The sequence below is a fragment of the Adiantum capillus-veneris genome, chromosome 15 (assembly GCF_014529385.1).
Source record: "Adiantum capillus-veneris isolate H3 chromosome 15, ASM1452938v2, whole genome shotgun sequence".
NCBI lineage: Eukaryota > Viridiplantae > Streptophyta > Polypodiopsida > Polypodiales > Pteridaceae > Adiantum > Adiantum capillus-veneris.
In genome coordinates, this window is record NC_140945.1 from 77416765 (window position 1) to 77443714 (window position 26950).

The 26950-nt window shown below is 43.1% G+C and overlaps 1 pseudogene; it reads right to left on the minus strand.

The window, feature by feature from the left end:
* Positions 1-21728: 21728 nt before the first annotated feature.
* LOC147440937 (uncharacterized) lies at positions 21729-23484 on the minus strand (annotated as a pseudogene).
* Positions 23485-26950: the final 3466 nt, after the last annotated feature.

Below are 26950 nucleotides of genomic sequence, written 5' to 3' on the forward strand. Positions count from 1 at the left end.
GGGCCCAGTGGTACCCCAGATGACAATCTATCCAAGGGAGCAGAAGACACAAGAAGCGATTCATCTAGTGACTTTTCACTAGAGATCTGTTGTAATAAAAAATTAGACAAGAAGAGTAAGAGATATAAGAGGCGACGATATCGAGAAAATGTGCGTGCTAGAATAAATGAAAAGAAATCTACCGCAGAATGGCTTAATTATATAGGGGCATGTGATGCTCATCGAAAGTTGTTAGATAACTGGGGTTAATACCTTCAAAGCGTTATGTGGTGTAGTCCGCACAATTAGAGGCTACAGAGAAGCCAAAGTTGAGCCGTACCGTAAGGAGACGACAAAATTGAGAGTTAGCTCAACAACAAAAGGAATCGGAAGTGAAATCATAGTCCACAGAACAACAGGACCCCACAGACTTACACCCTGCACCTGAACATTTCAAATCCTATACCACAGAGGAGTGTAAGGTTGTGTATACAAAGGCTCAAAGAAAACCTATCGATGGGAGCAATGGAGTCTATGACGGTACATCGATAGTTAAGGAAATAGAGTTAGCAGACCCAGGAGAAGAGTCTAAACGTGTTTTCATTGCCCAAGATCTGACAGAGAATGAGGAGTGTATACTTAAAGAACTTCTGAAGGAATTCAAGGATATATTTGCCTGGACATATCATGATATGAAAGGTATTCCACCTTCCGTGGTGCAACACAAAATCCCCATGAATAGCATGGCTAAACCAGTTCAGCAATGACCCTACCCAATGAATCCTAAATATGCAAAAATCGTTCAAGAAGAGATTGAAAAGCTTGTGGAATGGGGATTCATATACCCTATTGAGAACTCAGAATGGGTGTCTCCAAGAGTGATTGTGCCAAAAAAGAATGGGAAACTCAGAGTGTGCGTGGATCTCAAGAAGGTCAATGCCGCCACTAGGAGGGACTATTATCCCTTTACATATTTAGAACATGTGCTTGAAAGAGTTGCAAGGAAGGAATCTTATAGCTTTTTAGATGGGTACTCTGGCTACAATCAAATCACAATTGTGCTGGAGGACCAAGCTAAACAGCCTTTATAACCGAATTTGGAGTGTTCGCATTTCGTGTTATGGATTTTGGCTAACCAATGCCCCTGCTACCCATAAATATTTGTACAAGGATAAGACATTGCTCGATTTTGGGTAGGACCATCCTCAGTAGCAAATATTTGCACAAAATTTGATTTGTACGTTATGAATCCTCAGCATTCACTTTGACAACTTTGATGACACAACAACATGAAGATTTGAATTAGGCATTCACCTTTAACTTGCAACATTGGAGAAAGCTCCATATGTATTTGACCTACCACATAGTTGACCATCAGTCTCTTAAATTCTACACCTACTTTTTGCCTATACACTACTCTTAAATTCTCTAGGGATTGGCATCTTTGATCCTACACCCAATTGACAAATCTCTAGGGAGGATGTTTAACCTTGATCCTATATCTTGCTGGTAAATTCTCGAATACTTTGTACTATTTGAGTGCTACTATGACACACACGAGGAGGCTTGTTGGGGTGTGTGACACATCCACACCACCAACTATTGTAAATCCCCTCTACCTTGGAGGCATACAATTTGACATCAATGCTTGCACCATCAAACACTTTATCCCTACTCTATAGAAGAAGCCTAAGCTACATGCTTTGTATCCTCTCATTAGCCCATCATTTGTACCCACTTTGTAACCTCCATTTGCATTCTAATTTTTCATTAATCTCCTTATGATTTGCTATCTCCATTAGTGTCAAGCCTCTCTCTTTAATCTCTTGTAGTTAACTTTCCAATTACACTATGAACCGCTCATTAACATTTTTGCCATAATCCCAATTCCCTTTCAAATCTATACTTATATAATGCAGCTCAAAATTTTTGAGCAAGGACAAGGTATCCACGTGTCTTTCATAGGGAGCCCTGCATTGGAGTATACTAAAAAATCATCACTTCAGTTCACCTTTTTAGGAAAAGAAAAACCTCTTCAAAGCACACTCCCACTTCTTGGAGCCTTCCTTTCACTTCAACCTTTGCAACCTTTGATAACACTCACTTGGAATCTTGGATAACAAAATAATAAAGAGAAAGGAAGGCCTTAATCCCGTTGACTTGCATTGGGGAGGATTCTCCCGAAGGAAATTGATTAGCATCACATGGGATTCAGCAAGGCTAGGCGAGTGAGAGAGAGACTCAATAGCACGGATGGCTGTTGGCGCCCTCTGCATTATGTGTGTGTGAGTGAGAGAGAGACAAAAACTTGCTCGCTTCTAAGGACTCTGACTCATTGATGAGGAGCGATTGCGAGTGAGACAAAGAGACACAACGTCACTTGAGTTGCAGCTATTGAAGTTGGAAGGCGCTTGTGTGTGTGTGTGTGTGTGTGTGTGTGTGAGAGAGAGAGAGAGAGAGAGAGAGAGAGAGAGAGAGAGAGAGAGAGAGAGAGAGAGAGAGAACTATAGTTTGAAGCTATCATGCATCTGACTGCTCACAATAATTGAAGGTGTGTGTGTGTGAGAGAGAGAGAGGCTTTATGCGATATGGAGCATGGCCCTGCAACTTATTTCGCTCACAATAATCGATGGAGCTTCGTGCAGCTCGCACTGCGCAGTTATCAAAGGGGTGTGAGTGTGTGTGTGTGTGTGTGTGTGTGAGAGAGAGAGAGAGAGAGAGAGAGAGAGAGAGAGAGAGAGAGAAGCTTTATGGCACATCATTATTTTTTATCGTTTCTACCTCCAAAAAAGTCATCGCTATTTTTTGTCATTTCTACCTCCATAAAAATCATTGTTCCAAACATACAGAATTCCTTTCCTTCGGTCACTATTTTTTTCTATTTTGGGGTAGAATTTCTCCTTTGTTTTTTTCGGAAGTCTCTACTTAGGGACAAGTCATTGTGCCAAACATACATAATTTCTTTCCTTGAGTTTGCCAAGAGGAGATTGTAGGAAATTAGGGGTGTTTTAAAGGTCTTTACACTATTTTTTTCTATTTTGGGGTGGAATTTCTCCTTTTCCCCTTGCCCTCAACCAACATTTTTGAAATTCGGATTTTTGCACTATTCTTTTTAAATTTTAAAATGGATTTTCTCCTTTTCCCCTTGCCCCCAACTGGCATTTTTGAAATTGGAAACGGCACGCTATTAAGCTAAGACACATTTTTCTCGAGCATTGTTTACCTTTGAATCATGCCGAAATTTTTGAAATTCAAAACGCCCACTATTAAGCTAAGACACATTTCTCCCAAACAATGTTTACCTTTGAATCGTGTGTATATCAACCGTCGATGTGAGAGTATTTTTCAGGTTTTTACACTATGTTTTTCTATTTTGAGGTGAATTTCTCCTTTTCCCCTTGCCCTCAATTGGCATTTTTGACATTTTGGTCTTTGCACTATACTTTTCTATTTTGGGGTGGAATTTCTCCTTTTCCCCTTTTCCTCAACTGTCATTTTTGAAATTGGAAACGACACGCTATTAATCTAAGACACATTTTTTCCAAACGATGCTCCACGTTGTTTACCTTTGAATCATGTGTATATCAACCGTCAATGTGTGTGTGTGTGTGTGGAGAGAGAGAGAGAGAGAGAGAGAGAGAGAGAGAGAGAGGTTCTATGACAAGGGACGGAGGGAGCATATCCAAGGGCATCGTCAAAGGCAAGTGAAACCGAGACAGATGACGAGCGGCCCCAATGCGGCGTATGCAGACCTGAAGTGGCACAAGAAAATCTGAGGTGGCAAAGACGAGAGATGGACAAAAAAACTTGACACTATTTGAAGGTTTTTTTGCACTAAATTTCTCTACTATTTGTGCTAGACTTGGGTTTTTTTCTCGCCTTAAGTTGCAATGAATAACTAAATCTCAAAATTTAGTGGTGCGATTACACTAAACGTAGGTTTACTTCCATCTCACGTTCAAGTTACAATGAATAACTAAATCTCAAAATTTATCGGTAGGATTACACTAAACCTAAGTTTGCTTCTAGTTTAAAAACCAACATATGAAAAAAATAATTATGTCAACTTTATTGTGTTTCACTGTTCTTTCCCTAAAATTTGTAGGTTTTCTCATCTTGAAATCAAAATTGAAATCGAAACTGAAATTTCATGGTGAATTTTAAAATTAAGAATGTGGGAATACACAAAACCTACGTTTTTTCAAGCAATCAAATACCACTTAGATAATAATGCGTGCCCGTAGTGGCACGACCAAACACGAGGTTGCAAAGGCCCGAGATGGACAAAAAATCTTGACGCTATTTGAAGGTCTTTACAATAAATTTCTATAGGATTTGGTCGCTTTAAACTTATAATGAATAGCTAAATTTCAAAATTTATCGATGAGATACACTAAACCTAGGTTTACTTCCATCTCACCTTCAAGTAATTACATCAAATAGATAAATGTTAAAATTTATCAGTAGGATTACAGTGGACCTAAGTTTACTTCTAGATTAAAAACCGATATATGGAAAAATTTAAAATTTATGGAAACTTCATTGTGTTTCAATGTTTTCCCCTAAACTTTGTAGGTTTTCTCATCTTCAAATCGAATCAAAATTGAAATCAAACATAAAACTTAGAGGTAAATTTTAAAATTGAATGTGGGAATACACAAAACCTTTTTTTTCAAGCAGTCAGATACCCACTCAGATACACAATGCTTTTGCTTGGACACTTGGAAAATGTGTATACTAGAAATTTTAGATACAACCTACTTTTACTTTACAACAGTAGAGACAATGCCCAACCGGATCATGTATGTGTGTGTGTGTGTGTGTGTGTGTGTGTGTGTGTGTTCATCCTCTCCTCAGGAACCTCCTCTCCCTTCACAACGAGCACAATAATTTCAATTGAGTGAGAGAGAGAGAGAGAGAGAGAGAGAGAGAGAGAGAGAGAGAGAGAGAGAGAGGCTCTTAGCAGTGGTGTTTGACTCATTATGGGGGAATGTTGAAATTTTATGGCTTTTGTATACATAAACGAGTAGATTTCTGCATCTCTTTATGCATGTATGCAAGTGATCGAGAGCTAAGATATTGTTACAAATTTAAGAGCTGCAATGGTATTGATAGTGTGCTCTTTTGGTTTGCACCAACATATGGGTCACATACTATAGTTGTTATGTTGGTTCAATTCTCTATACACTTTCATTTTCATGAAAAGATGATGTTATGATGTTTCTTGGATGGGGTTGGAATGTTCTATTTATAGATGCCACATCAAAGAAGGCATTGGACACAGCTATCTACATTTGCTTGGATGCTTCATTATCCACCATTTCATATCTATGGTAACATCTAAGTATATCCACTTTCAGATTAGTGTGGCTTTGAATTGTAATGTAGGTTCAGCTCGCATACGGGTTCGCGAGCTCGGAGATTGCTTGTCGGCCAATGCATAATACTCTTATAAGGATATGTATGAGAATTGGAGGATTGTATTGTACACCTTGCATGAGGGGGATCATCATTTTGGTAGGAACGTTCATTGTATGCGCCCATTGGTTCTACGAGTACCAAATGCAACATCCCAAAGGTTATCATTTTGAAGTTGCAACAGTTTTGTTAGTTAAGATTTACTATCTTTCAAAAAACTTTTTCTTTAAAGACGAATATTAAGCTATGCTTACAAAGACTACTTACAGTAATGGAAGTGAATTGTTGCTTTTCTTTTAGTTTCCCTCTCTCTCTCTCTCTCTCTCTCTCTCTCTCTCTCTATTTAAAAAAGCCATGTTCTTCTTCTACACTCTCTCTCTCTCTCTCTCTCTCTCCCCCCCCCCCCCCCCCCCCCCCAATGTGCAGTCTTTTAAATTTATGTTCTATAGTTGTTATGTTCATTCAATTCTCTATGAAATTTCTATTGTTGCACAAAGTCGATGTTTTTTAGATTAATACCATAAAGCATGTAAGACTTTATTGTAGATAATAAAGTATTTAAGATATATATGTCACTACCTTGAATTGGATGCATAAAGAATAATGGCACATGTTATCCCTTTGAAGAAAGGGAGAGGGGGGGCTACTCAAAATTGAACGATACTCCTTCTTAGCCGCAGCAACATGCGGGTCACGTACTAGTACCAATGAAACAACCAAGATTTATGTTTAGATCTAAGATTTTCTAGCATTTATAAATAAAAAACCTAAATTTTGACCTAACATTTTGAGTGCAATAAGCATCCAAGAGGCTAAAGTGTAAAAATGAGGGATAACGATGAGAGCTCTCTCTCTCTCTCTCTCTCTCTCTCTCTCTCTCTCTCTCTCTCTCTGGGGTCTCTTTTTCATTTAGATCATTGAGGTCTTGAAATTGTCCCTGCAACAAGTGCTCAAAATACACTTTTTTAAATTACTTGCAAAACCCACACACTAGAAATTCGAGAGGTAAACGATTATATTTAAAGGTTTCTACATAATTTTTTTTTTTTTTGGTTTTCCCCTTTAAAATCACTCGCATTGACAACCGACCACCGATGCATGTTGTACTTCATATGCAAGGATGCTTTACATTGCCGACATGTACACAACCAATCAAATTTCTAGACTTATGCTTCACTTTCTCTGTGGTATCATCAAGACACGACATGGCATATTCCATTTGGTTTTCACCAGAAGGATCCTTTGCCTTTGAAGTATGTGTATACGAGGTGTCTACCCATGAAATGGCCACCACAATGGCAATGGCAGCCTCGAATGTGGTTAAGAAGCTGAAAATACACAAGGAGGTGACGACGCCCGAAGGAACCAAGATGGAGCTAATGAAGAGAAAAACATGTGCAAGGACAACGAGGATGATGAAGTGTCGGTGACAAGTAAACCTCTAAGTGTGAGGAGTGCAAGCCAACCCAAAGGCCTCAAAGATCATTCCAACCTATCTTGAGGAAAAAACAGACACACACACACACACACACACACAAGAAAGAGAAGAAAAAGACAAAAATACTAGCAAGCGAAGAACAGAGTGTTGAAGTCTTACAAAGAATTCCAAAACAAGAAGACTATAGAGAGAGAGAGAGAGAGAGAGAGAGAGAAAGAGAGAGAGAGAGAGAGAGAGAGAGAGAAGGGGCAAGATTGTGTTATTACCCTTGAAGTCCAATACTCCTTATTGGACCAAACAAAATATGTTTTGTGCTCTATTTTAGGCCAAACAACAAATGTTGGTGCTTGAAGACTTGCTATAGAGTGGCAATTGAGAGTCCCCAATGTGGTTGGGCGAAAAAGGTGTATAGGGAGTTGTATGGGATGAAAGTGTGAGGAAACAAAGCGCGCGCGCGCGCACACACACACACACACACATAGAGAGAGAGAGTATTATTCTCCTTAAGGTCAAACATGGCCTGTAAGAACACATGAAACATGTCTCATGCTCTATGTTAAGCTGATTATCAAGCAACTTTGATGCTGGAGGATTGTGGAAATAAGGGGCTGACAATTCGAGAGTCCATGAAGTATCTTGAAGAGAAAGGTATGTAGGTAGTGGTCCATGCATAAAATGTGAGGGAAGCAAGATAAAATGTGACAAAAGAAAATCAAAAGTTGAGCTTAATCTCTTTTTTTTCCCATTTTGGATAATTTATATATTCTTATGTAAATGATTATCTTTTTAGTAAAATTCAAAAGAAAAACTCGCCTAGACCAAGAAAGGCGTTTGGTAGGTAATGCTCACCTAGAAGTGCAGTTCCCTTGAGGGAATTAGTACTTTACATCTCTCCCTTGAAGAAAAACTTTTGAGAAATTTGTCCCTAATGGACAAGTAGGATTGGCAATGGGAAACCATTTCTCCCTTAAGGGAAACTTAAGGGTCCCTAGTAGGTGGTGCCAATTTGATTACTTAACTAGTAGACAAGTGGGATGAGCAACGGAGAAAATGTTCCCCGGCCCTGTCTCCCCCCCTTTAATTGTCAGATACTGTTTCTTAAGTAACATTTGGAAGGCCAAGAACTTTCTTATCTTCGATAGTGATCACTCTGGGCTAGCTTCTCAGAGATTGTCCAAGAAAGCAAGAAAATTGTATATGTGATAAGTAAAAGGCATAGCTCGGATGATTGGCTTAGGGAAACCCTCATCATCCGATCGATCGCTGTGCAATAGTAAGCTTCTAGATACTTGTAACTAAGTTCAATTGTAATCCTCTGTCCCTCAAGGTTCTGTCTGAGCTTGAGACTGATTTGTATATCTGTTGGTGGTGACTATATAATACAATGACTCCCAATTGTGAGTTTTGCCCAAAAAAAAAAAACCCCTCGTTTAGAGGGAAAGTTAAGGGACTATGTCCTACAATCTTTTTTCCATTTGTTTTAAAGGGAATCAAAGGAGATACTCTTTGGGCTGAGACATTTACTTTTACTTATCTCTTAAATTATCATTCAAAGAAATTAATGAATCTCATTTTGTAGTATCTTAGTGATTTTGGATTTTGGCTTGGTTCAATTTTATTTCCATTTGTTTTAAGGGGTATCTTGGGTGATGCCTTGAGACTCGAGGGAGTCAAAAATTCAAGGAAGTGGGACATGGTGGGGTGTAATGCAAATAAATAGAAGGAAAAATTCCCAAATTACCTTACGATCTATTTTGGTTGGATTGTTCAAGATTTTTTGATCTTTAATTGAGATCTGTATTTGAGTGTTTAATTACCTCATAAAAAAGATAATTATGTCTAAAATTAATGAAGCAATCCATATCCAAAGCCTGCATAACCAACTCAAATTCTAGTTTTATCATCTTGTATTGATAGATAGCTAGTCTTCTTATGAAAAGCTACAATTTTTTTTTTTCTTTGAAGAAATTTAATCTCGCAAGCGAGGGTATTCTGGGAATTCCCAAAAATTTGAAGGGCGTTTTGGAGGTGCACAAGGGCACAGATCACACGTGCAGGGGAGAGAGGAGAGAGAGAGAAAGAGAAAGAGGAATCCTGGGGAGACACGAGAGAGGGAAAGAGAAAGGGAAATCTTGGGGAGACACGAGAGAGGGAAAGAGAAAGGGAAATCCTGGCAGATGCTATCAAAGGCTCGAGAGAAAAAAATGAGACGTCTACATGCACGTGGGGGGGGGGGGGGGGGGGGAGAGAGAGAGAGAGAGAGAGAGAGAGAGAGAGAGAGAGAGAGAGATGTGGACATGACATGTGTAGCGACTGTGAAGAGACAAAGGAATAATTTTTTTTAATGCTAATAGCAGTCGTGTGTGTTGTCGGCACTACAACGGAGCAAGACAATAGAATGACCAACAGTGGCATGGACGCGGCAAAGACCTCTCTCTCTCTCTCTCTGTTGCGCATCTGGAGGCGACATTGCTCTCTAGCTTTGCCATGTTGCCGTGCGATCTACGCATCACTGTTTTCGTGGTGGGAGATCTGCTGCAGCTAGGACAAGGGTGAGGGCAAGAGGCAAGAGAGCAGGCGCAGGGAGCTGATCTTTATTTATAGAGGCCCGATTTCTTTTAAAAGCTTAGAGAACATGAGCAGGTGTTGTCTGAGGGTTGCAGGCGAAGTACATTCACTCACAACTGTGAGTTTGGAAAAAAAAAAGAAAGACATGTATCTATGCTAATCGGGGAAGGGATTCAGGCCCCTCCCCCAGACACGTGTTGAGACGAGGTTGATCCGGCCTATTGCTCCGACATCACAGGTCTGATTATTGATAGGAAGCATGAGACAGTGCACACATGTAGCAATAGAGAGAGAGAGAGAGAGAGAGAGAGAGAGAGAGAGAGAGAGAGAGAGAGAGAGAGAGAGAGAGAGAGAGAGAGAGAGAGAGAGAGAGAGAGAGAGAGAGATAGATTTTATTATCGTCCTCGGAGGTCAAATATGACCTATGGGACCAAAGTTACATGTGATGTAGTATGTGTATGGCTGATGAGTGACTCTCGATGCTCCAAAATTGTAGTGATGAGAGTCGCAATGGAGAGCCCACACTTTGGCTGGGAGAGGAAAGTGTGTAGGTCTAAGTTATGGCTGAAAATGTGAGAGAAGCAAGTTCGGATGTGATCAAAAGCTGAGCACTCTAGTAGTGTGTGGTACTCAGACTCTCGAACCTGCAGTGAGCATAATGTGCACAATCGATTTGACTCTTCTCCATTGCCCCAACGCCCTATCTGGCATCGAAGGAAATGGGAGCTAAGCCGAATTGCTGCGATAGTGCGTATCGCGGACAAGGGAATAGGCTCAAGCATGTAAGTGTGAGTACGGTTTCCTCTCTCAACGAAGAACATGGTTTTGTAGTTGGGGGCAATATAGGTGGTGTAATGTATGAAGCGTGACCCACCGGATTTCTCCCAAGCCGTAATACATTGGCGTTGTAGAAAAGCTTCATTCACTTGAGAGTCAATTGAAGCATCATGTAGCAAGTGTAATGCATCCCATCTCCCAAACCACTTCTTTATGTCTTGCATCCATCCCGTGCTCAAGATCTTGCTTTTATGCGTCTTTTGAACTTTTTTGCTTGCTTCCCATGCAATTGTAGGAAGTCGATGTGAGGGGTTTTGACGCATCTTTATCATGTACTCCACAACCCTTTCCATGCCCATAACCTCAATTGGAAGAGATCCCGACTCAAGAAGTAGGAGCATATATGGTGTTTGTGTCTTAACTTGGAGAAAGTTTGTAAGAAAACGCTTTTGGACATTCTCAAACTCTTTCCAAGTAGACTTTGAGATGCTTCCGCCCCACACTTCAACTCCATAAAGAAGAACCGGTGTCACCAATGCATCAAAAAGATACTTCTTGAGAACCCAACACTTGATGTTTCCCGCATTACACATGTTCTCAAATGCATAATATGCTCTCTTTCTCGCTTCCAAACTACGCATAGCACATTCATGCCACTTGTGATTGGATGGAACCTCAAGGCCAAGGTACTTAAAGCTCTCAACAACTTCAAGTGTCTCGTTGTTGTACACAATGCATGGCTTCTCCTTATGGTTGGTTTTCACAAGCATAACCTTTGTTTTGGATTCATTTACAATCAGCCCACTATGCAAGCAAAAGTTCTCAAGGACAACCATAAGCTTTTGTGCATCTTCTAAAGTGTGTGCTAGAAGCACTACATCATCCGCATACAACAAAAGCATGATTACCGCATTGCAAATAGTGACCTCTTCAATGCCTTTTTCTTGCATAAAGTCAAGTACCATTTGTTCCAATTGATCGATGCATAGACCAAAGAGAGTTGGTGACAATGGACATCCTTGTTTAACCCCAATAGTGCTTACAAAAATTTCTGAAATTTCTCTTCCCATGCGCAATTGACAAATCACCTTCTCATAGATTCGAGAAACCGCAAGTATAAACTCACTTGGCACTTGGATTTCTTCCATCCTTCTCCACAAATTGTTACGTGGAATCATATAAAAGGCTTTCTTAAAGTCCACAAAACAACAATACAATCTCTTGCCTTTCAACCGACTTTCCTCCATGAGAACACGAAGAGTGACAAGATGATCAATGGTGCTATGGCATCGACGAAAACCCGCTTGTCCCTTTGCACGCTTGTCATTCTCTTCAGCCCAATCACTTAGTTTCATCTCCATTATGCACCCAAACAACTTTGCCATAAGAGACCCAATCATTATAGTCCGGTAGTTGCTTACATTCTTTACATCCCCTCCTTTATGCAAAGGCTTAACCCAATTAGTACTCCAATCATAAGGCATACCATGTTGAAGTGCAAGGTTGAACATATCACACATCCACTCATGGGTAAAATCTCCCGTCCATTTGATCATCTCCGGCTTGATACCTTGAAGATCTCCCGCTTTGTGAGTGGCCAACTTTTCAAGCCCACCGCATACATCCTCAATAGTAAAAAAAGACGACATACATGGGAGTGAACCATAAAATGGCATTTTTTCAGTATTTGCTTGCTCATATAATTGCCTACAATGTGTGTACATATCCACTAGACTCAAGTTACCAAAATTCTCAACCCGCTTGCCTTCCAAGTTTCTCCAAAATCTTCCACAAATGTATGTGCGTTTTCTTGGACTTGAAATTCTTGTTGCTTTACTTCCCATCTTCTTCTCTTCTTTTGAATCAATGCCTTGTATGTATGCAAATGACTTTGATAGTTGTCTTTGTCCATAGTTGCATCAAGCTTTATTAAGGACTTTCGAGCATCTTGACATTCTTTATCAAACCACCTTTTGCGTGATCTATCTTTGTTGATACCATGGAGATGCTTTATGGCAAAGCATTCTTCCGCACAAGAACAAATAGCTTTCTTGAAAGCTTCCCATTTAGTTTCCAATGGTGCATCACATTGAAGCTTTCTCATCCATAATTTTTGCTCAACCATTTCAATGTACATTGGTGCCTGTTTGAAATCCATACATAGTGATAACTTCTCTTTTGTTTGGCTGAGATTATCATGCTTAGTTGCTTCTCCACATGAAAGGTCAATACATAAGGTGCGATGGTCGGATTCCGGGGTCCATTGACCAAACATAAAACTCTTTATGCGATACATGATGGCTTCAGAGAGTAGCATATAGTCAATCACACTATCCCCATTATGTCTCCTACATGTAAATCCATTGGTTCCACTCCACAAAGATACACCATTGGCAATGAGCATACCCGTGCTATTACACATGTGTAAAAGTAACTTTCCATAGTGATCCGGCTCTTTCTCATCCATTGAAGTACGATCATACAAGTGAAATTCCTCCAACTCCCTTGAATGGGTGCTCTTTTTGGTGTCATAATTTTCAGCCATACATAACGTTTGTACTTGTCATCTTTCACAATTGATACAAAATCTTCCTATCCTTTCTTAACCATACATGCTAACCCTCCTTGTCCTCTTTGTTGCTTGAGATTCTTTGACCACATCAATGAATGTACATTGTAATCCTCCAAGCTGTTAATCCTTTGTGTATCATGCTCCCAAGTTTCAACAAGAAGTACAACATCGGCTTTGCTTGTTAGTTCATCAATGCCAACCCCCGCATTCCATGGGTATCCATTACAATTCCAAAAGCATATTTTCAATTGTAACTCGATCTCATAGGTCACGCATCCCTATTTTCTTGAGAGACTTGCCTCCTCCTTGGGCACATTTTCTTCATGAGAGATCTCCTTGTTTTTATTATTCTTTTCCTCATATGCCTTGCGACGCATATTTTGTTGCTTAATAGTGCGATCACATACAAAACATTTTGTATCCCTCAAATAGATCCAACTATTATCAAGGATAATCTTTTGCTTGGTCTCATCGGGCATGGTGCACACAATTGGCCGTTCTCCCGAGCGAGGAGCTCCTTGCTTCCCCACTCTATGTGCTCCATAGACCATAACTCCGGACATGCCAAAGTGGGTTTTGAAGAAATCTTCAATAACAATGGCAAGAGAAGGAGGTGTCTCTAACCTCTCTTCGGGAATTCCACGAATAACAATGTTCTTGGAACGTCGCTCCCGTTCCTTCAACTCCTCCACATCCACATTCTCAACATTCTTTGTTTGAACCATAGCTTGCATGAGCGAGGAATTAGAAACCACATTGCTACCACATACATCAGCCCAAGACTTGTTTGTGCATACATTTTTCATGTCGCATACATCCCGGCTCATAGTGTCAAATTTCTTCTCTTTCAATACATGGTCATGCTCTACTTTGCTCATCCGCTCCTTCAAAGCATTCAAGTCCACAAGAGAGCATTCACATTCCTTGACTTCCTCTTCAAGTTGCATCAAACGTGTTGTTTGCATCTCAAGTGTCCTCTTGAGATTCTCATTCTCAACCACAAGTACCCTTAGTGTGCCATTCTCCATTGCAAGTGCTCGTAAGTCTTCGCCTTGTTTGTTTACGGTCTCTTGCAATGATACCAAGTACGCCATGATCATGGTTTCTGATGTCGTTGGTTGGTTGGTTGTGTTGCTATCTCCACACTTAGGAGATTTTGGATCATTTTCCACAATGGTTGTGGACCTTGTTGAAGAAGAAGAACCCTTGCGAGTGCCGGAAGACATTGTATGTAAAATAGGAGATGAGAATCAATTTTGTTGAACCTGTTCACTTCAGAAATGCTGCTACAGAAACACCTTCCATAACTCTGAAAAATTCGATCTTTACATCAATGCATAGAGGACTTCGTGCTCTTCGATTGAGGCTATACATCACCCAAATCGGAGTTCGGATGAAGAAGTTATGATCAAAAGAGTGGACTACTGTCTACTAGGTCAAAAAACGGCTGCGTTTTTTGAGTTTGAGAGAGAGAGAGAGAGAGAGAGAGAGAGAGAGAGAGCTTTCAAGCCTTAGCGCGTGCAATTTTGCCAGTGTTACATAAAAAGTTAACTCTGAACGTACACAAATCTATGTGAGTCTCTCGCTGCAGACTCTCGTCTACTCTGCAAACTCCGAGGTGGGCGAGCGAGTGTACACCAGAGAGAGACCCGCAATGCTCAATGCTGTTTTTTTTTCTCCATAAAAAGCGTTGGGAGTGAATATTAGATAAGAAAGAAGGTTACAATATCCTGGGGGAGATTACAAAAAGAGCGAGGTACAAGTAGGGAGATACTGCTCGATACACATCTGGAGTTACTGTTCGATACACTTGTTTGCTCAAAATTACATCTGCGATTGGCATATTCTACTTGTTTAATACAATCAATCACCAGCTATTTCCATTGGCCAGTGAGCTAAGTACTTCTTAGAGGTGTGCTATGAGCCGCAGCCCACTGAAGTGTTTTCGCCTTAGCTTTTCTTCTTTTTCCCTGCAATCATCTATCATCCATTGCAGGTGAGTGTAGGAGCCGTCAAGCAGGACCTCCTATTGTTTGTTTATGTTTGCACTGTTGTAGAATCCCATGCAGTCAGTTAGGACTTTTCGATTAGCCTCATAGATTCTGCATTGGTCAAGTTTGAGCTGGTTGACCTGCAAAGAGAAGTGAGAAAAGTGTATCCTCAAACTTTTAGTCTGGTAAGCATTGTTAAATATGCTATCATTCCTTTCCAGCCAGATTAACCAGAAAAAAGCTCCTCTGATCCTGTTCCAGATAATAGAAAATAACGAAACTGAATCCCCAAGCAGAAATTGTTTCCAGTTGGGGGTGGAGCCCAGGGCTTTACATAAGGGGAACAAAACATTAGAGTTGGCTGGACAGTTCAAGAAAAGATGGGGGATGTCTTCATCAGTTTGCGAGCTTCTCTTGCAGGTTCCTGGCCCATTCCAGCTGCCCTCAGTCTGCTTCCCATCCATACTGCTTTGTGTAGGATTAGCCAAAGGAGTACCGAGTGTTTTGCCGGAATTTCTTTGCTCCAGATGTTCTGAAACTTGAAGATCCATTGTTTTTTTGATAGACTTACCTTCCATTTTTTTGTTGAGAGTGGTGTGTACAAGGGCCTGCAACATGGGGGGGAGATTTGGGGGGTGGTGGTGAGCAATGTCGTTGCCCCAGTAGAGAGCCTTGGGGGAAGGGTCGTATGCGGGTGAGAGGGACCACTCCATACCTTTTGGGAAGAGCACTTTTCTTACATCGAGTAGTGATAGTTTTCTTGCATCGAGTAGTGATAGCTCCATTGATGGTGCCTTAGGAGTTCAGAGTGCGTTAGCCATCTTGATTCCTCTGTGTGCCAAAGGTTCTTCCAGGAGGTTAATCCTTTGTTGTAGATACGTTTGGCTATCCTAGCCTGAGCATGGGTAGGGGGGGGGGGGGGGGGATTGGGGGGAATGGCCACCATAAGGATTCATGGGCTCTAGTATAGAGGCAATCAATGCTTTGATTCCCAATTGACTTTCAGGCTTGGTATGTATTTGTTCCAGGCCTTCCAAATTGACTTGAGGAGGTCAGAGCCTTTTGCTATTACTTTGATTGGGCCAAAGAAAAGGGTGCACCATGGGATGTTGGCGATTCCTTGGATTCCTTTTAGTTGAAACTTATCTAAGTGTCGAAACAGTAGGGAGGCCCATTCCTCTTTAGGTTGGTCAAGGGCTCTACGAACGAGTTTTACTGCTGGTTTGTCAGCCTAATCAATGACGTTGGTTAAACCAAGCCCTCCTTGCTCCTTCGGGAGACAACAAACCTCCCACTTGACTTTAGCTATCCCTTTCCTGAGAGGGTCACCTGTCCAGAGGAAGCACCTGCAGATCCTGATAATGTCTTTTAAATGATCATCGGGGGGTCTCCAGCAGGACAGGAAGTAAAACACATAGCTGTTAATGTAATGCTTGATAACTAGAGCCATGCTTGCTAGGTTAGCTTGGAATCCCAACCATCGATTCATTTTGGATGCGAATTTCTCCAGGACCCAGTTCCACCTTTGCTTCATGGTGACTTTGAACCCAAATGGGATTCCTAGCAGACGAAAAATCACTCCGTCACATAGAACAGAGCAACCTTGCTCGATGATCCAGCTAGGGAGGGAGGAGTGCGAAGCTCTAATGCCAGTTTTGGAGTGGTTGATTTTGGAGCCAGAAGCCGTGCAGAAAATGTGCAGGCATTCCCAAAACTTCCGAAGTGATTGTTCATCATTGTGTAGAAAGCCATTGGTGTCATCCGCAAACTGCACTAGGCACTGTTGCCTGCCATTGGGGAGGGAGATGCCCTTTATGATGCCATCAGCCACTTTGGTTTTGATTAACCGGTTTAGTGAGTCGGCTCCTGTGGCAAAGAGGAGAGGGGCCAGCCGACAACCTTGTCTGACAGATTGATTGAGGGCAAACGGGTCGAAGAGGGAGTTGTTAAGAGAAACTCTAGCTTTGGCATTTCCTAGTAGAGTAAGAACAAATCTAACCACTTTTGGTCCAAAGCCCATCAATTTTAGGCAATCAATCAGAAAGGACCATTCCAGCCTATCATATGCTTTGTTGAAGTCTACTTTCACAAAAATGTAATCCTGACCTGACTCCATCGCGTGCTCGATCCCTTCCCACATTGCGATGATAGCCTCCATGATTCTTCTGCCTTTGATGAACCCCTTTTGCTCTGAAGAAATCCATTCAGCAAGTGCTGGCGATATCCTGATGGCACGAAGACTTTGTATGCAGCATTGAGCATAGTTAGTGGCCTCCAATTAGAGAGCTCTTCTTTCGACCCTTTTTTTGCAGTAGTTTGATGACTCCCGTGTTGATCTGGACAGGGAGGGTGCCATGGGCCACTGCTTCTTCCCAGACAAGGACCAAGATAGGTGCCATTACGTCCTTGAATGCTTGATAGAATTCGGCCGGTAGTCCATCCAATCTTGGCGTTTTCTTGATTTTGAGTGAGTCAATAGCCCATTTGATTTCCCAAATTGAGAGGTCGGAGTCTAGCTGGGAGGCAATTAGAGCAGGGATGACTTTTTCCCTACAGTTCTTTATCTGTATCCTAGCATTAGATTTAGCATCTGATAGTTTCTCAAGGGGGCTGAGCATGTCCGAGAAATAAGATCTAGCGATTTCCAAGTTTTCAGCCTCCGATGATGCTTTACCGTTGGGACCTTGGAAGAGAGGAATGGTTTCCCTTTGGTTCTTCTTTCTGAGGAGCTTGAACATCTCTTTGGTTGGCTTGTCAATCTTCCCTGCCCACCATTCTCTGAAAAAGTCAGCAGTGTGCTTGCTGGTGAGATCTTCCTCTACCCTTAGTTGCTGTCTTAGAGTAGCTATTTTGTCCTGGGTTTCGACGTCTTCTTTGTTTGAGGATTCCAAGTTAATTAGAGCATTGTAAATGCTGTCTTTCCTTTTCCTACGGATCTCCGTGACCAGTTTCCTGTAGCTAATGAGAGTGTGTTGAGTTTTAGTAATGGCCGCCACCCAGGCTTTAGCTGAGTGAAATCCTTCGAGAATTCTTGCACCCAGATGGCCTTGAAACTTTTTGGAACTTCTTCTAGATGAAAGAGGGATGGGTCAGCATGGAACCAGTGGTTGTGAATTTTGTTGCACTTGTCAGGGATAGTGATGGCTAGGGGAAACTGATCCAATGCACACGAGGTTAGCCTGGGCTTGGCTTTGATACGGTGGAAGTTCCTTGCCAGAGGGACATTGATGCGACATCTATCTAGTCTTGCTTTCCTAGCGTTCTCCCCTTTGGAGTAGTTCTGCCAGGTGAATTCCTTGGGCGTCCCTGCATCCCATATCTCCAGATTTTCTTTAAGAAGGTCCCACTCCTTCCTCTCCGATGTTGCCATCGATTGCCCTTTGAGTTTATACCTGTCCTCTCGCGCTTCTACCATGTTGAAGTCTCCGAACATGATGACGTGCCCTTGTAGGAGGTTAAGCTTTTTCCATAGGGCCGTCCTCTCTCTGGCAGAACCTCCTGCATAGACCGAGACTAGAGTGCAGTGGAGAGGGGATTCAATAGCCAAAGCTACCCAGTACTCACCTACCGAGGACAAGTTATGGTTAATCTTCCAGCTTTGGGGGATTCTGAGGGCGGTTCCTCCCGAACCCTTTGAGTGAGAGGAGGTACTCCAATTGTGCTCGCAAGATATGGCACGGAGTCTTTGCTCTAGTTCAACTCATGTAGTCTTTATCTCCTACAGTCCTATCACCTCTACAGGGTAGTTAGCAATCCATGATTTGACTTTCTTAGCCTTTCTAGGGTCAGATAACCCTTTGATGTTCCACGAGAGGACTTTCATCTAGGGTTTCTACGATCCTTACGGATTTTGTTCTGAGTCCAAGGAGAAGCCTGTGTCGCCGAGTTGAGGGCCCTCTTGTTATCTTCTTGCACCTCCATGGGTGAAGGGCCTGACTCAGAGGTTCCCTTTGGTTTGGGTGCCATATTTTCCTTGTTGCGAGGGATAGGGGAGGCCTTGTTGAGGTCGGTAGAGGTTTCTCTGTCCACGTTATTGACTTGTGCCTCTAGGCGGGATATTGTGTCATCATCCTCTCTCGATTCCTGTCCTATGGAGTCGGCCACATCTGATTCTTCCCACTCGGGGAGGGAGGCCAAGATAGCATATCTGTTGAATCCCCTGGTTCTGTTCTTTACATTAGCAGGTTTTTCAGCAGGGGGAGCTCCAGTCCTATGTGTTTGGTGGGGGGGGGGGGGGGCTAGCATGGTCTTCGTTGTTTTTGTTGATGTCTTTGTCGACAGGGGTGGGGGGTTTTGGAGTAGCTTGAGGGTTCTTGATAGGGCAGTCTCTGACAAAGTGTCCTTTAACCCGGTAGTGAAAATTTGCGCTAGGTAGGTATTTATACACTAGTGGCTGTACAAAGAACTCTCCGTCATCTAGAGTCACTACCATCTCCTGTGGGAGGTCTACCGAGGTATCCATCTCTATAAGAGCCTGTGGGTGCCATGTCGGGATGTACTCTCCCCTGGGTCTTCCCCCTAGGACTTTCCCTAGTTGAGCCCCCAGAACCCGAAGGTGGTTATGGAAGTGCAGAGGGAGGTTCGAAAACTCCACCCACACAGGGTATTTCGTGAGGGCGTCTCTTTCTTAGTTATACTCTTTGTGCCATTGGAATAAGCACAAGGGAGAGGTTCTTAATAGCCATTGGCCGACGCTAAGGACTCTGAATGCCATTTTTGAGTTTTTGAAAACGAAAACGTACTGTTTTTTCTAGAGCGCCTGGATGGTCTCCACCTCTGCACCTAGAGGACCCCAGTGGTTCTTAATCCACCCTCTCAGAACTTCCGCAAGTGGACGAGGCCCAGCTAGCATCCCTATCAGTGCTCTGTTTTCTAGGCTGGCTCGAGTTTTGCGAACTTGAGCAGCAGGGAGAATAACAAGAGGCTTACCGATTGTAGCTTGTCCGAAGCTTCCTGAAGAAGAGCTTCCGCCTCCTCCCTGGTTAGGGTCTGTGGGAGCTGCAGGGGCGGTTTGAGAGGTGAAGCCCTCAACAGGCTTAGGATGAAACCCTGTTGTTGTGTGGGCAGGAGGTGTCTGGGTGTAGAATCCTGCATCATGGCGAGCTTGCCGTGTTGCTTCCAGTCTGCTAACGCTGTCAGGGGGGAGGGGAAAATCGCCTCCGTTCAAGAGCGCGGTTAGGTTGTGGTGAGAAAGGAGTTCGTGCATGAGGCTGTTAATTCCCCGACGTGGGATGCAGAGCAGTTATTGTGCACCAGTGGGGAAGGCCTCCCGAGGGCCAGATGTTAGGCAGATGTTAGGAGGTCTGGTGTTAGGGCCTATCGGTGGCGAGATGACCTGGGATGCCACCTCACCGATGTGATGGTAGTGGGCGACGGCTCTGTTAGCTTGTCACACCATCACTAGGTCTAGGGTTAGCTTCTCAAAAGAGTCGACTCACACCTCTTAATGCTCAATGCTCATAGAAGCGCATGAAATTTGAAAGCTTGTATTTCTGCACAATTTTACAATGATTGGTTTTTGACAGTTTGATGAGAGAGAGAGAGAGAGAGAGAGAGAGAGTGAGAGAGCCTTGCATTGAGAGAGAGAGAGAGAGAGAGAGAGAGAGAGAGAGATTCGGCTCCTCCTCATCGTGCTGCTGCTGGTCATTGTCCCCCTTGCCACGACCACCTTCAAAAGCTCTTAATGTCGTTGCCCAACAGACAAGCTGGACAAGCCACAACTACTCCACTCCTGTTAACTCCGCCTTTCCTGCCTTGCCACCATCATCATCGCTCTCTAATCAGTGATGAGATAGCTCCCGTGCACGTGGAGGATCTGGACGCGCAAGGGAGATTGTCGGGCTGCAGCCCTGGCACGCCCTCTAGGAGGTCCAAGGCCAGGAATGAGTACTGTGAGACGATCAACAGGCGCTTCTACACGGTGAAAGGGAAGATGTATAATGAGGAGACAATGGACTAATATAATCGAAACAGGCAAGAGCGAGAGCTTTGTGTAGAAGCCATCCAAGAGCTAGGACGTGGGACCCGCCAGGACCTCCAATTAGAGGTAGCTTCTCTCTCTCTCTCTCTCTCTCTCTCTCTCTCTCTCATGAGAGGGAAGCCCAAGGAGCTGACCCAGATAATTATGTTAGGCGGGGCGGGATCAACCAACCAAGTCAGTGGTCGACCCTCTCTCTCTCTCTCTCTCTCTCAGACTTGAGCTGATGCGAGATGTTTGCAGCAGGGAAGGCGAAGCTGAGCAGGTATGTAACACGTACAGTGAGCAGGTTGATCCCCCCCCCCCTCTCTCTCTCTCTCTCTCTCTCTCTCTCAGAGACTTGACCTGTTGCATTCCCGACGGTTGCTGCACAAGGAAGGCGCTCACTTATAGCATACGTACGATATATATATGCTATGTTCTTCTAAGAGACTGCGGGCGCGAACCGGCATTTCAAGGGAGGTGGATAGCAGAGGGTGAGGAAGATGGGCTTTCTCCAGCTGCTATTCGATGTCATAGCCTATTAAGGTCAATACATAGCCCATCTCGAGCCTCGATTTAAATGCTAAGGCTACACAACCTTGCAAGACCCTAGTGATAACCCTCGACAGAGCTCAACCAGCGTTAGGATTTGCTAAGCATCCCTTATTTGCAATGGACAACCTCATTTTACGATTGCCATTCCACATGGCATGGAAAATTTTCAAAAGGCCATTCCAAAGCCTCTTTGAGACACAAGCCACCATTCCAAAAATTTGGTTGACAGAAAAATTTCATGACAATTATACTCTAGGGTTAATTGCAAAAGATCTAACTAGCAAAAAAATTTAAAATTTGACAAGACTTGATTAGATATGGCGTCATTGGTCAAGTAATCCACATGTGATCCAAAAATTGAAAACATAAAGCTAAAGGAAAGCGCTTGAACAGCCTTGGCAACACCATGTCAGTGAGCAAACCATAATCTCACAACGAGAAAGCCCAATAAAAAGATACATCATCTTCACATCATGTTGTCTTTACATCTCCACTCCTTCTATTCTTCATGCCCTTCCAAGCCTCAAAGCATTCATCCAATAAGACATTTTCTGGATTCTCTACCTTGGGAGTATTCATGCCAACAGACATCGCCAAATTAAGCATATCAAACGACAATTGATTACGAAACTTGCACTTGATCTTGTTCATCTTTGAAAATCCCTGTTCACATGCTACACTTGAAAGAGGAAGCACTAACAAAGCTCTCCAAAGCTTCATAGTCCAAGGAAAAGAATGCTCCCATTCTACATGATTACATGTATCCAACCAAGCTGTATACATATCCTTGCCTTTAAAGCAATTTCGCATTCTAGTAGGCGTTCTCCTTTGCACTCTTGGTTATTGAGCAATGAACTTTGACCTTCCCCAAAGTGTTTGCATAAAACTTCCAGCCATTGTTATGATATTACATTTACCTTTGCCAAGTCACTGTCATAATCTTTGGGTGAGAAGTACTTTGAAGCTTGAAAAATGTCTAAGTCAGATTTGAAGCGATCCCACAAAGATTGAATTATGCTTCTCACATAGCTTTGACATAAATACATTATGTAAATCATTGCACTATCATATGTTTCCTGCGGATTTGCTACATCTCCTTCATACATGGGACCTAAGTGCAAGTAATGAGAGTGTACTACATCCTTCTCATCCTTGTACATCATTACCCCCATTTGTGCATGTATTGTTTTTATGAAGCTTTCAGTGTGTCTTGTTCCACTTGCAAAATTAGGACCCAAGAACAACAAACGAAAGGTCTCCATAACGGACGTAATATGGTCTCCAATGCTACCTATGTCAACATGAGCCTCTTGAAACTTGCAATTCAAGATATTCAACTCTCCAAGTACATCGGCAAAAAATTGAAGAAGAAATTGCACCTTGTAATTAGTGAGTGATGCACATAAAGAGGCATCTGCACTCCTCATTACATTCAAGTACGCAGACATCGATCGCATAATCTTAATCAAGACCTCACCCTTTGAGAGCCATCTTACATCATGCATCTTTTGGGGTCTCAACTTTCAGGCCTTCTACCAATTCCAAAATCTTTCACCACATCCGCAAGAAAAGCATGTCTCTTGGTAGACCTCGAAGTCCATTCATAAAGCTTTCTTGCAATTTTGTCAGTGTACTTGAACTCTTTATGGTTACTAAAAGAATCATTGGATGCAAGAGCTTCTCTATGAGCTATGCAATGAAAGCTTACAAGATGGGGAACCACTCATTTAAGCCTTGTCACTACCCCTACATGTGAACCTGTCATGACAGTTGCACCATCTGTTGCAATGCCAACCATCTTGGCTATAGCTACATTTTGGATCTTAAAAAACTCAATCAAAACATCATAAAGAGCTTCTGCAGTAGCATCCCGAGGCTCCAAAAGCTTCACAAACTTTGTACATACGGCCCCATTGCCAGCATCTTCCATGTATGTGACATAGAGAATCATATATTGCTTGACACTAATGTCCGTACTCTCATCCACTTGAATGGAGAAATATGGACTACTCTTTACATTGTGCATCAGTCTCTCAAAGTATACATGCTGAATTGCCTTGCCAAACTCTTTGCTTGCATCTTTCCCAGTGTAAGATGAATACTCATTGGCAAGTGGCATATTTGGAGTTCTTATAAATCTTTGAAAATTGCATAAATTAGGATACTCCTCAAGAGGCAAGAACCTTTTCATTACATACCAGCTTGTTTGCATGCATGACAAAATGCGTTCCTTTTCGCTATCTGTCATAACAGCGACATGCTTTTCAATGGGTAAAGTGCTTCTTCGCTCATGCTCTAACCACAAAAGCTTTGCATCATGATGCTGGTCAGAGTCTTCATGCACTTGAAGAGCAGGTTTTTGCAATGAGTGAGCCCCTTCCGGCTTTGCATAAACATTTTTCCTATGAGCGAATGTACACCACTTACACTTGACTCGTTCATTAGAATCTTTGTCGATGATACAATAAGCCCATGGATGAGCTATTAAGCATAAGTGTATAGGGGGCTGCTCACTCTTTTGAGTCTCCCCACCCACATCGTGTGTGTGTCTCCTTCTCTCTCTCTCTCACTCTCCGTCTGTGGTGCTCCCCGATCCCCTTCAATTGGTATCAGAGTGTAGGTGCGGAGGGAGCGCGTGTGTGCACAGTCACGACGACAGCAGAGAGACAGTTTCATTCCCCAAATCGCGTCCGCGCGCGCACTTTCAAGAGTGCAAACAGGGTTTCGACTTCGGCATCGGAATATTCAGCTTTTCGAGAGTGTTTCCAGTAGGTGTCCTGGAGTTTTACCCCCCTTTCAAAGCCATTCGAGCCATCAAAAAGTTCATTCGAGCTACGGTTGAGGAGCTGCATTTTTCAGCCCTCTTTTGGCAGTTTATGCTGCATTTTTGGGTCGAAACGGAGGTTTTTGGCATAGCTTTCACACCCGGACTCGGATACATGTGATCCAGGAGTCTACCTTGGGGTTGGCAGGCTCCGGACGCGCTCGTCATATCAGAATTTTAAAATTCTGAATGCTGAATTTTCTGCAGCAGCAGTTGTTTATTGTGTGTTGAGGATTCCACACATGGTTTGCTCTCAGATGTGAGAGTGATATTTGCTGCAAGTTTCCTCACAGGTGGGAGGATACGATGTATGCCTTATGTGGTTTGATGCTCAGGGAGACTAATGTGATTGCATTTTGAGCTCGGCAATGTATACCTCGAGCATGTTTTTTGGTAGTCACAGGTAGATCAGATATTTGTGTACTAGATTTGCAGGTGTTTGCAATGATGTATGCAAAGTGTGGAGATTGGTGCATGCATTTGGAGTGCGGTTTGATGCGCTTTGGTTGCTCATGGTTTGGAGCGTGCAGTCAGTTTGGTTACTGGTTTTGTGGCCATTTTACTGACAAAACTCTGGCGAAATTTTCCCAGGAGTTTTATGCGTATCATTTATGCGATCTAGGTAGAGATTGCGGGTTGTACTCAGCATTTGCGTGCGGTGTTCTCTGCAGGTGGGAGATTTGTGTGTGTGTATGCATTGATACCGCACAGTGTGGGCTTGGTGATTAGCTCACGGGTTTGATAGGCGTACAGTTATCTTGGCACACTCACAGGAGTGAGTATTGTGATGTATGCTTGTGTGGCTATGAGCTAGGTAGCCGGATTCGAGCACTTATGGCTTGAGGTTTTTCAGCAGGTTTCAGCTACAGGTTTACAAGTTTACAGGTAGGTTTGAGGGCTTATTTGGGCGCTGAATTTTCAGCCATTGTTTCCTCTTTGCAGGTGTCCATGTATGGCTCAATTGTAGGCTGATTTGGGACACATTTGTGACTTGTTTATGCAGCTGTTTAAGAGCTGAATTTTGGGGCTGATTTGCAGCCATATCTTACAGCCATATTTGTAGACTTTTGTTGATGCGATTCGAGCCAGTTTAGGGCTGATTTGGTTGACATTTGCTACTCATTGTTGGTTGCTCTTTTGCGAGCATTATGGCTGATTTTTCATTTGACTTCCAGCGTTATGGTCTGACACAGTTTGATGGTGTAGATTTTGTTGCTTGGAAGGAACATATGCTTGTTGCATTGGCGGATTTGGGGTAGGATAAACCCTTGCGTGGTTTATCGGCGAAGCCCAATTCTATGCGTGATGATGATTGGCAGGATCTTGATGAGTTAGCCATGTCTACGATTTGTTTGCATCTGGTTGAGTCTGTTTACTGGCAGGTCTCGAGGGAGACTACAACTCATGCTTTATGGCAAAGTTTACATGCTATGTACGCGACATCCATGTCTACAGAGAAGTCTAGTCCCACTTCTATGTCCATGGGAGAGATTGGTCCCACACGCAAGTCTCGACGGCATAGAGACTTGACATGTTGGCATTGTGGACATAGAGGGCACGTTAGGCGTCGATGTTTCAGGCGTTTGAGACAACGGAGGCGACAGATGCGTGATGCAGATTTGGGCATGACAGATGCTAGTGAGATCAGTACGGTGGTTACTGAGTATGCTTGTGACGGCGATGTCACATTTACATCTAGCTTGTCTTCAGACGATCTTATGTCTACAGATTGCATATCGGATTGCACATTGTCTTCACATTGGTTACTAGATTCAGATGCTACTTTTCATGTCATGTCGCATCGTGAGTGGTTTAGCACGTTTTCTAGTGGGAGACTTGGTTGTGTGCACATGGCTGATGGTGCTGTGTATGACATTGAGGGTACAGGAGACGTATGTTTGTCCTTGCCTAGTGGTATGAGATTTACCCTGCGTCATGTGCATTATGTGCCAGATCTGAGACGGGATTTGATCTCAGTCAGACAGTTACGGGATAGTGGATGTTGGGTATTGCTGCTTGAGCGATCTTTTGCGTTGCATTTGGGTTCGCTAGTGATTGCGAGAGGTGCTAGGAGTGGTACAGGTTACCCATTGCATGTGGATCACGAGAGAGACGGTGTTGTCTCTGTGATCACGCAGCCAGGTAGAGAGCGAGAGAGCAGGCGAGTCTCTTTTTCTAGTGGGTTGCAGGATGCTTTGCATGGAGTGCAGAGTAGTGAGCTCGTTGTGCACACAGTTGGGGCACGACTTGAGCAGTCACACAGAGAGGTGACAGAGTCAGACATGCATGCTTTGCTAGTGACTGAGCAAAGCAGAGAGTCAGTTGTGCGAGATACTTCTATGCAGGATAGACAGGTAGAGCGGTCTTGCTCTAGTGAGTCATGACAGGAGGACGTTGTGCAAGAGTCAATGCATACGGAGTTAGAGCATGAGAGCTCTAGTGAGTCACAGCAGATTGAGTGGTCATGTTTGCAGTGGATGATTGCAGAGGAGGCTGAGATGTCAGCGATTATGCAGTCATTCCTTTCTATGCTCGACAGTGAGCATGGGGATATAGTTGTGCAGGATATGTCTTCTAGCAGACACCTAGAGCAGCTGGTTTGCTCTGAGGTTGCACGACAGGTTGATGCGTCTTTTGTGGACAGTCAGGAGATGCATGTGGCTGACACGCCTTGTCAGTCAGAGATGCCTATTGCCAGGGATATATATGTTGATGCATGCTCTGTAGAGCTAGCAGGGCCCGCTAGCATTGCATCGGCATTCGGTGGTCTCATGTATGAGATGTTGATCTTGAGACCGGATATCGCAGCTGCAGTGGGAGCATTTGCAGTTGGGGTTGTCAGTTGTTTGTTGACTGATGATGGCATAGT